This window comes from Primulina huaijiensis, chromosome 5 (assembly GCF_012295235.1).
Source record: "Primulina huaijiensis isolate GDHJ02 chromosome 5, ASM1229523v2, whole genome shotgun sequence".
In the NCBI taxonomy this organism is placed as follows: domain Eukaryota; kingdom Viridiplantae; phylum Streptophyta; class Magnoliopsida; order Lamiales; family Gesneriaceae; genus Primulina; species Primulina huaijiensis.
In genome coordinates, this window is record NC_133310.1 from 5373885 (window position 1) to 5383227 (window position 9343).

Consider the following 9343-nt stretch of genomic DNA (forward strand, 5'->3'; position numbering starts at 1 on the left):
ACCCTAGCTCGATTCTATCACCGGCTAGTTTTTGCAATTCAAGCATCTTCTTAGTAGAGGCAGAAGATTTGTTCCAAAAATTAACTAGAAGTGTCAATCGTTTATTTTCATTTAAAGTTACTTGGAACACTCTCCACATATCATAATTTTCAGCCGCTAATAGACTGAATTTTATTTTCATACTTTTAACCTCATTTCGCTGTGAATAGCTAGATGTGTGACTTATCCGTTAGCTGTTTACTTTCTGCTTTAGCTTCATCAAATAATATCGAGAGTTTCTTAAACTCATCTACCATGTCATCCTCACATGTAAATTCATCTGAATCAAAGTTAAATACCATGTCATAAGCAATTTCTAGCTTAACATCTGAAGTCTTCGGCTCAAAATATGCCATAAGACACTAGATGTAGAACCCGTAAATTAGACTACGTATAAGTCATGCATAATTCCTAGTCTTTAAATTAAAATGATTTTATTGCATGAGTATTTAAATTCTCTTCTTTAAATTTATTTATTTCATGCAGTAGTTTAATTATTAGCTTTCAGTAAATTAAGTGAGGCCGGACTGGAGTTGGAGTAAAGAGATAAATTTTAATGTTAAGAAATATCCCTAGAATTTATTTAAGTTAAATAATAAGTTAATTTAATGTAAAAGAAGGTTTAAGGAATTATCTAAATAAGTTGAGTTAAGTAGTAAATAAAGTTCAATAATTAATTCCTTAATTCCCTAAAATATTTAATGGGTAGATAAAACACTAGAGATTTAAAATTTAATATTTAAGAAATATTTTCCCTTTATTTTCTTAAGATTTTCGGCCACCCCTTCTCATTTTTAAAAGATTTAGTCTTTTTGATTTACATCTCAACTTTGATTCCTTTCCATATCCATTTCATGGTAGATAATCTCTTAATCTTAAATCCTCATTTAATTAAGAATTAAGCAATTCCCTACTCTATTTTACTTCATAAAATCGGCCCCTCCTCTAATTTTAAAAGATTTCATTAGGTGGACAATTTATCTTCTAATTATCTCACCATAACTTTTTCTAGGAAGATATTCTCCCAACTTTTAAATCACTAACAAATAGATTAATTAAGCAATTTTCTACCATGTTTATCTAGCAATATTTCTTTCCCTTTTTAATGAGAAAATCGGCCCTCTTTATATTTTAAAAGAATTTATTTGTTGGACAATTCATTTCCTTATTATCTTTCCATCATCTTGTTCTAGGTAGATATCCTCCCCATTTTTTTTAAATCTCTACCAAATAAATAATTAAGCAATTCTTCCCTTGTACCTAGACCCTAAAGTCGAACATGTGCACTCGTGATCATCCCTCAAAAATCTTTTGATATCAATCACCCCCTTTATCTCTCAACTCTAGGATAGAAAAGATTTTATCTTACCCTTCTAATCTCCCATCTATTAGTAAACTTTCAATTCATTCCCAAACCATTTTTCCCCCTCCATATTCTCGAAAATCCAGTCCCCTTCAATAGAGAACAATCAAGTTCTAGCTAGAGGAAAGTAGGGAGAAAAATCGAGTAGAAACAAGGAAGCGAAGAACACTCAGCCTCCTCCGCACCGCGTCGTCGTATCTTTTGTTTTCTTCAAAACAAAAATCCAAGGCATGTTTATATTNCCCTTTATCTCTCAACTCTAGGATAGAAAAGATTTTATCTTACCCTTCTAATCTCCCATCTATTAGTAAACTTTCAATTCATTCCCAAACCATTTTTCCCCCTCCATATTCTCGAAAATCCAGTCCCCTTCAATAGAGAAAAATTGAGTTCTAGCTAGAGGAAAGTAGGGAGAAAAATCGAGTAGAAACAAGGAAGCAAAGAACACTCCGCCTCCTCCGCGCCGTGCCGTCGTATCTTTTGTTTTCTTCAAAACAAAAATCCAAGGCATGTTTATATCTTTCTTTGACCCTTCAATCAAGTCATATTAACATTTTTAAACATTACATGATCATGATTTCCATGGCAAAACCGAATTTGGACAGCAACTTTCAAAGAAAAATCTGCACAGGAATTTTCGGCTCTTCCCAAGGCTGCACCTAGACATGTGTTAGGGTGTATTAGGATCATGTTGGTCCATCGGTTCAAGCCCCATACACGCTGAAATTCAGAAATGACAGCAACTCCCCAAGCGTGTCCCTTTTTGCATTCGATTTTCTTGGTTGCTGTCAAGGGTTGATGTTTCTTATCTTGGCTGCCCTAGGGGCCTATAGCCATGGTTAGAACACCTCCCTAGCATGTCTAAGACGTGACCAAGTCGCCTTTTTGATGCTTGTTCCATGATTGCATCGGTTTTCAAATCAAAACACAAGAACAACCCCTTCCCCCTTCGGCCTTCTCATTTTACAGCAAGTGTAACATTCGGTTTTTGTGGAACGGTGTGGATCTTGGTTGGCCTATGACCCTTAGCCACGGTTCACACCCTACCTTTGGATGTCTAGATCATGTCATGGTCAACCAAATGGCCACTGGAATGGTCCATGACAACAAGAACCACAGCAACATCCCACGCGCAGAAGTTGGGCTCGGTTGGGACGTATGGTTGGTTTCTGGTGTGATGTGAATTGTGGCTGGCCTAGGGCCCTTAGCCATGGTTCAAATCATTCCTTAGGATGTTGGTAAGAGGTTCTGGTAGGTGGTTCAAGCCCAATGGCCATTATCCTTGCAAACGACGCAAGGAAACCAAAGCACAGCCAGCAACTTGCTGCGTCGGTTCAGTGGCTCGTTCGAGTTCTCAGTTGGCTTTTAGCCTATGGCCTTGGACTGGACAGTGCCTCATCAAGTTGGAAAAGTCATGTTTTTTGCCGTTTGTGAGTCGGATCATTTTTGAGAGCGTACCAGAAATTACGGTGCGATGTGCCAAATTGACTCTCGAAAGAGCGTTTCATGTTTTGGCCTCCATTCACAAAAATTTCGGCCCTTATCAATTTTGGAGCATTACTCCATCATTTTAAGCGTATTTTAATCATGAATAAATGATGGTTCGGTGTTGGTTCGGGTTGGTACGGAGTCATGATTTAATACGGAGTCATTGGGCGTAATTGTCTTGTTTTTGGAGTCAATTACAAAGCTTGGTCCAGAAAATCATTTGCATATTTTTCATGTTAAATTTAGGTCACAGCGAGCCTGGGAACGATCCAATCCATGTGGTAAAATAATACAGAATATTTAATTATGCCATTTAATTATATTACGTGCATAACAATATAAAATATTCATTTCTTAGATTTATGCGATATTACTTGTGGCCATTTCACTATCATGGGAGCATTGTATTATCAGGTCGTCAGTTACCGGTCAGTTCAGTTTCACCCAGTATACTGTGATATTAGTCTGATCAGACGTTCATTACTTCAAACGGTCTTCAGTTACCGGTTCCGGTCGCCAGTTACCGGTCAGTTCAGTTCCGTTCAGTGCAGGGGCCACTTGCGTAGACCATAATCTCACCAGAAAATTTATGACATGCCATTTTATTACAGGGCTCCAAGGAGAAAACATTTTCACTGTGATTTTCATTTCAGTTATGCACGTATTATAATTGATCATGATAAGTTATTTTCACGTATGTCTCATGACACNGGGGCCACTTGCGTAGACCATAATCTCACCAGAAAATTTATGACATGCCATTTTATTACAGGGCTCCAAGGAGCAAACATTTTCACTGTGATTTTCATTTAAGTAATACACGCATTATAATTGATCATGATAAGTTATTTTCACGTATGCCTCATGACATGATATTTTTATCCCATGCAAATTTTACTATATTATTTACTCGTTATTTACAATATATGCATGCTGAGTCTTTAGACTCACTAGACTTGATTGTTGTAGGTGCTGATGATGTTGGGATCGAGGGCGGGGACCAGTGAGCCAGCTCGAGTCGGCAGTAGTGGGACCCGAGGACCTCATTTACAACATTTACCATTTTTTTTTGCTCAAACATTTTTATCAGTTGTTGGATTACTTAAACTTATTATTTTTCGAACAATAATTTCTTCCACTGCTATTTTAAACATTAAACTTGATTTATCAGATTAANGGGCGGGGACCAGTGAGCCAGCTCGAGTCGGCAGTAGTGGGACCCGAGGACCTCATTTACAGCATTTACCATTTTTTTATGTTCAAATATTTTTATCAGTTGTTGGATTACTTAAACTTGTTATTTTGCGAACAATAATTTCTTCCACTGCTATTTTTAACATTAAACTTGAATTATCAGATTAATTTTTGAATGAGGTATTTTAATTACTTTAAAAAGAAAATTTTAAATTTTTCCGCAAATTTTCAAACACGAATTTTCGGGCCATTATAGCTGGTATCAGAGCAATGATTCTGTAAAGGGTTGCACTACTACTGACCTCCAGAAGCTCACAAAGTCACGTCTTTGGTCTGTAAGTTTTACATTCATGCATTTTATTTAAAGCCGGAATTAGTTTAACTGCATGTTCTCATGAAGTATTTTTACGTTCAGATTTTAATCGTTGAGTATTTTTTTTACATTTAAATAAATTATGGAATTATGCATGTTGGTTACGTATGGGTTATATATGGAACAGTATGCCTCCTAGACGCCAAGTTGGACGCCCGAGAGGTGATGATGAGCCTCGTCATGAGGACAGGGAGGAGCAGAGACAGGAGAGGAACGGACCTCCACACCCTCCACCAAATATGAATGCCCAGATGCTAGCTGGGATGACTCAGTTCGTCGCACAGTTTGCGGGGAACAATGCTGTGGCGAACAGGCCGACAGGGCCTGAGGCTGTCTACGAGAGATTCATGAAGATGCGTCCTAAGGAGTTTTCAGGGACGACAGACCCCATGATTGCCGAGGGCTGGATCAAGTCCCTCGAGGTTATCTTCGAGTTCAGGGAGCTTGGAGATGCAGACAGAGTCCGATGTGCCAGCTACTTATTCGGAGGAGATGCCCGCTTATGGTGAGAAGGAGCATCAGTAGCCCTGAACTTGGCTACGCTGAGTTGGGCGCGCTTCATGGTGGTATTCTACTCCAAATATTTTACTGAGGAAGTGCGCACCAGGTTGACCACTGAGTTCATGAGCCTGAGACAAGGAGATATGACTATTACGGACTTCATCCGTAAGTTTGAGAGGGGTTGTCATTTTGTGCCCCTGATCGCGAATGATGCTAAAGCTAAGTTGATGCATTTCCTGGTGGTTCTACGGCCGATCTTGCGCCGGGATGTTAGGGTGTATGACCTTACTACTTATGAGGTCGCTGCATCCAAAGCTCTAGCCGCAGAGCAGGATCAGCGTGATATCGAGAGAGACAGCCAGGGCAAGCGCCCAGTCCAGGTACCACACCGCCCTCCTCCTCAGCAGCATCAGCAGCAGAACAAGAGGCCTTTTCACGGGCCGCCTAGAAATAGAGGCCAGCAGCGGGGACGCCCAGCCCCGAGGACTGTTGAGCACCCAGTTTGCCCTAAATGCTCACGCCGCCATCCTGGAGCATGTATTTTGGTTCAGGGAAGTGTTATAAGCGTGGTAGTCCAGACCACTTACTTCTACAGTGCCCTCAGAGGAATCTGCCTACCCAAGGCAGAGTTTTCGCTCTCCATGCTATGGAGACGAACCCAGAAACCATGCTTATGACAGGTATATTAACGCTTTGAGTTATATTTGAAATTCGATGTTTTGGGAATCATGGTTAATATTTTTTTGAACTTAGAATTGCGATAGGATTGCATGCTCTACTCAATATTATTTTCGGGAATTAGGATAGAAGAACTCTGGCCTTTGCATGTCTATAAGTTTAGTTCTTGTAACTATTGGGTTAAACTTAGAGTTCCGATCTTTCAGGGAGAATTTTTATATCTGGTTCCGGTATGAAGGCCTTGATAGATTCAGGGGCCACCCACTCATTTATTTCGGAGGTCTTTGCTAATTTCCTCAAGGTCCAGACCGTTGGACTAGATGTAGCCTATTCAGTAGTATTGCCTTCTGGTGAGGAGATGGCAGCTACCAATGTGATCCGAGACATAGATCTTGATCTCCATGGCAACCTCGTTTATGCGGATCTGATCGTGTTGCCGATGCCAGAGTTTGACATCATACTAGGGATGGATTGGCTATTGCGGAACAGAGTTTTGATTGACTTCCAGCGGAGATCTGTTCTAGTCCGATCTCCTTAATGACGCAGTTCTTATTCGAGCCGGACAGGTACTTTCCCTTACCGCGCATTATTCCTTATGTCCAGGCTAGGAAGCTCATGCATAGAGGGTGTCGAGCGTTTTTAGCAACTTTTATATCTGTCCCCGAGACACCCAGTCGGTTAGCCGCAGATGTTCCGATTGTTAGAGATTTCTTAGAAGTTTTTCCTGAGGACGTCTCTGGTATGCCACCCGAGAGAGAGGTGGAGTTTTCTATCGAGCTTATGCCAGGTACGACTCCGATCTTCAAAGCACCGTACCGACTAGCGCCGACAGAGATGGCAGAACTAAAGAAGCAGATTCAGGAACTTCTTGATAAGGAGTTCATTCGCCCGAGTTTTTCACCGTGGGGCGCGCCAGTCTTATTTGTGAAGAAGAAAGAAGGCACGATGAGGCTTTGTATTGACTACCGGGAGTTGAACAGGGTTACAGTGAAGAACAAGTACCCACTTCCGCGGATTGAGGATCTATTTGATCAGTTGCAGGGAGCTTCGGTATTCTCCAAGATTGATCTGCGGTCCGGTTATCACCAGTTGAGGGTGAGAGATGCTGATGTTTCCAAGACTGCTTTCAGGACTCGTTATGGCCACTACGAGTTCCCTTGTGATGCCGTTCGGTTTGACGAATGCGCCAGCGATCTTCATGGATCTCATGAATCGCGTATTTCAGCCGTACCTTGATCAGTTTGTGATAGTATTCATAGACGACATTCTCGTCTTCTCGAAGAATCAGGAGGATCACGGCAGACATCTGACCACAGTGTTGCAGACCTTGCAGAAGTACAAATTATTCGCAAAGTTCAGTAAATGCGAATTCTGGTTGGAGAAGGTGGCGTTCTTAGGCCATATTGTTTCTAGCAGTGGTATTGAGGTAGACCCAGCGAAAGTTGCCGCAGTCAGAGATTGGGTTGTGCCGCAGAATGCATCAGAGATCCGCAGTTTTCTTGGGTTAGCAGGATATTATCGGAAGTTCATTAAGAGATTCTCCTCTATTGCCGTTCCACTCACATCATTGACCAAGAAGAATGTTAAATTTGTGTGGAGCGAGGAGTGTCAGAAGAGCTTCGATACTTTGAAGCAAGCTCTTACCTCAGCACCAGTTTTGGCCATGCCATCAGGGCCCGGTGAGTTTGTTCTATATACCGATGCTTCGAAGCTCGGTCTTGGCGCAGTATTGATGCAGCATGGGAAGGTGATAGCATATGCTTCTCGTCAGTTGAAGACTCATGAGAAGAATTACCCTACCCATGATCTAGAGTTGGCAGCCGTTGTATTTGCTTTGAAGATCTGGAGGCATTATTTGTACGATGAGAAGTGCCAGATTTTTACCGACCATAACAGCCTCAAGTATTTCTTTACGCAAAAAGAGCTGGATATGCGTCAAAGGCGATGGTTGGAGCTTGTGAAAGATTATGATTGTGACATTAGCTACCACCCGGGTAAGGCTAATGTAGTCGCGGATGCGTTGAGCAGGAAAGTTGCAGTGATGGCCCATCTGACGATTCAGAGACCTCTTCAGTCTGAGATGCAGGGGTTTGATCTAGAGGCATATCCTCAAGGTAGAGTTCCCCGTCTATCCACCTTGACGATCCAGTCTTCTCTCATTGACCGTATTCGCAGTGGTCAGCCAGCAGATGAGCAGTTGGCAAAGTGGAAGCAGAGAGATGAGGCCAAGGACAATGGCTTGTATTCAGTTAGTGACGGTATTGTGAGATACCGAGACAGGATATGGGTTCCTAGCAGTGATTCTATCCGAGCAGATATTCTATCAGAGGCCCATATGTTGCCGTACTCTATTCATCCATGGAGTACGAAGATGTACAAAGACCTGCAATTATTGTACTGGTGGTCAGGAATGAAGAAAGATATCAGACGCTTTGTATCCGAGTGTCTGACTTGTCAGTTAGTGAAGGTAGAGCATCAGAGACCAGCGGGTTTGCTCAAGCCTCTCCTTATTCCCGAGTGGAAGTGGGAGAATGTTACCATGGACTTTGTGACCGGTTTACCGAAGTCAGTCAGAGGATCTAATGCTATCTGGGTGATTGTCGATCGTCTTACCAAATCAGCGCACTTCTTGCCTATCAAGACGAATTTCACCATGGTTCAATATGCTGAGTTGTATATCTGGGAGATAGTCCGACTTCATGGTATTCCAGTTTCTATCGTGTCTGACAGAGACCCTAGATTCACTTCCTCATTTTAGAAGAGTTTGCATTCGACGATGGGTACGAAGTTGCTGTTCAGCACAGCTTTCCACCCTCAGACAGATGGGCAGTCAGAACGAGTCATTCAGATTTTGGAGGATCTTCTCCGTGCTTGTGTTATCGATTTCTCCAGGAGTTGGGAGTCGAACTTGCCATTAGTGGAGTTCACCTATAACAACAGCTTTCAGTCGTCTATAGGAATGGCTCCGTATGAAGCATTGTATGGTCGCAAGTGTAGATCTCCTGTTTATTGGGATGAGGTAGGAGAGAGAGCCGAGTTGGGTCCAGAGATTATTCAGCAGACTGTCGATATAGTAGCCCAGATCCGTGACAGGATGATGACTTCTCAGAGTCGACAGAAGAGTTATGGGGACCAGCGGAGGAGAGATTTAGAGTTCGCCGTGGGCGACCATGTCTTTGTGAAAGTAGCACCTATGAAGGGTGTCATGCGATTTGGAAAGAAAGGGAAGCTCTGTTCGAGATTCATTGGACCATTTGAGATCCTTGACAGAGTTGGGACGCTAGCTTATCGTGTTGCTCTTCCGCCGAATCTGGCTGGAGTACACAATGTGTTCCACGTCTCCATGCTGAGGAAGTATATGACAAATCCTTCGCATGTCTTGAATTTTGAGCTGTTACAGCTTACTCCGAACCTGTCTTATGAGGAGAGACCAGTGCAGATCTTAGACAGACAGGAGAAGAAGCTTCGAAACAAGCTGGTTAAGCGAGTGAAGGTCAAATGGCTCAACCATTCAGAGGAGGAAGCTACATGGGAATCTGAGCCAGAGATGAGGAGTCGGTATCCGGAACTATTCGGTGAGTTCTAATTTCGAGGACGAAATTTCTTTTAAGGGGAGAAGGATTGTAGAACCCGTAAATTAGACTACGTATAAGTCATGCATAATTCCTAGTCTTTAAATTAAAATGATTTTATTGCATGAGTATTTA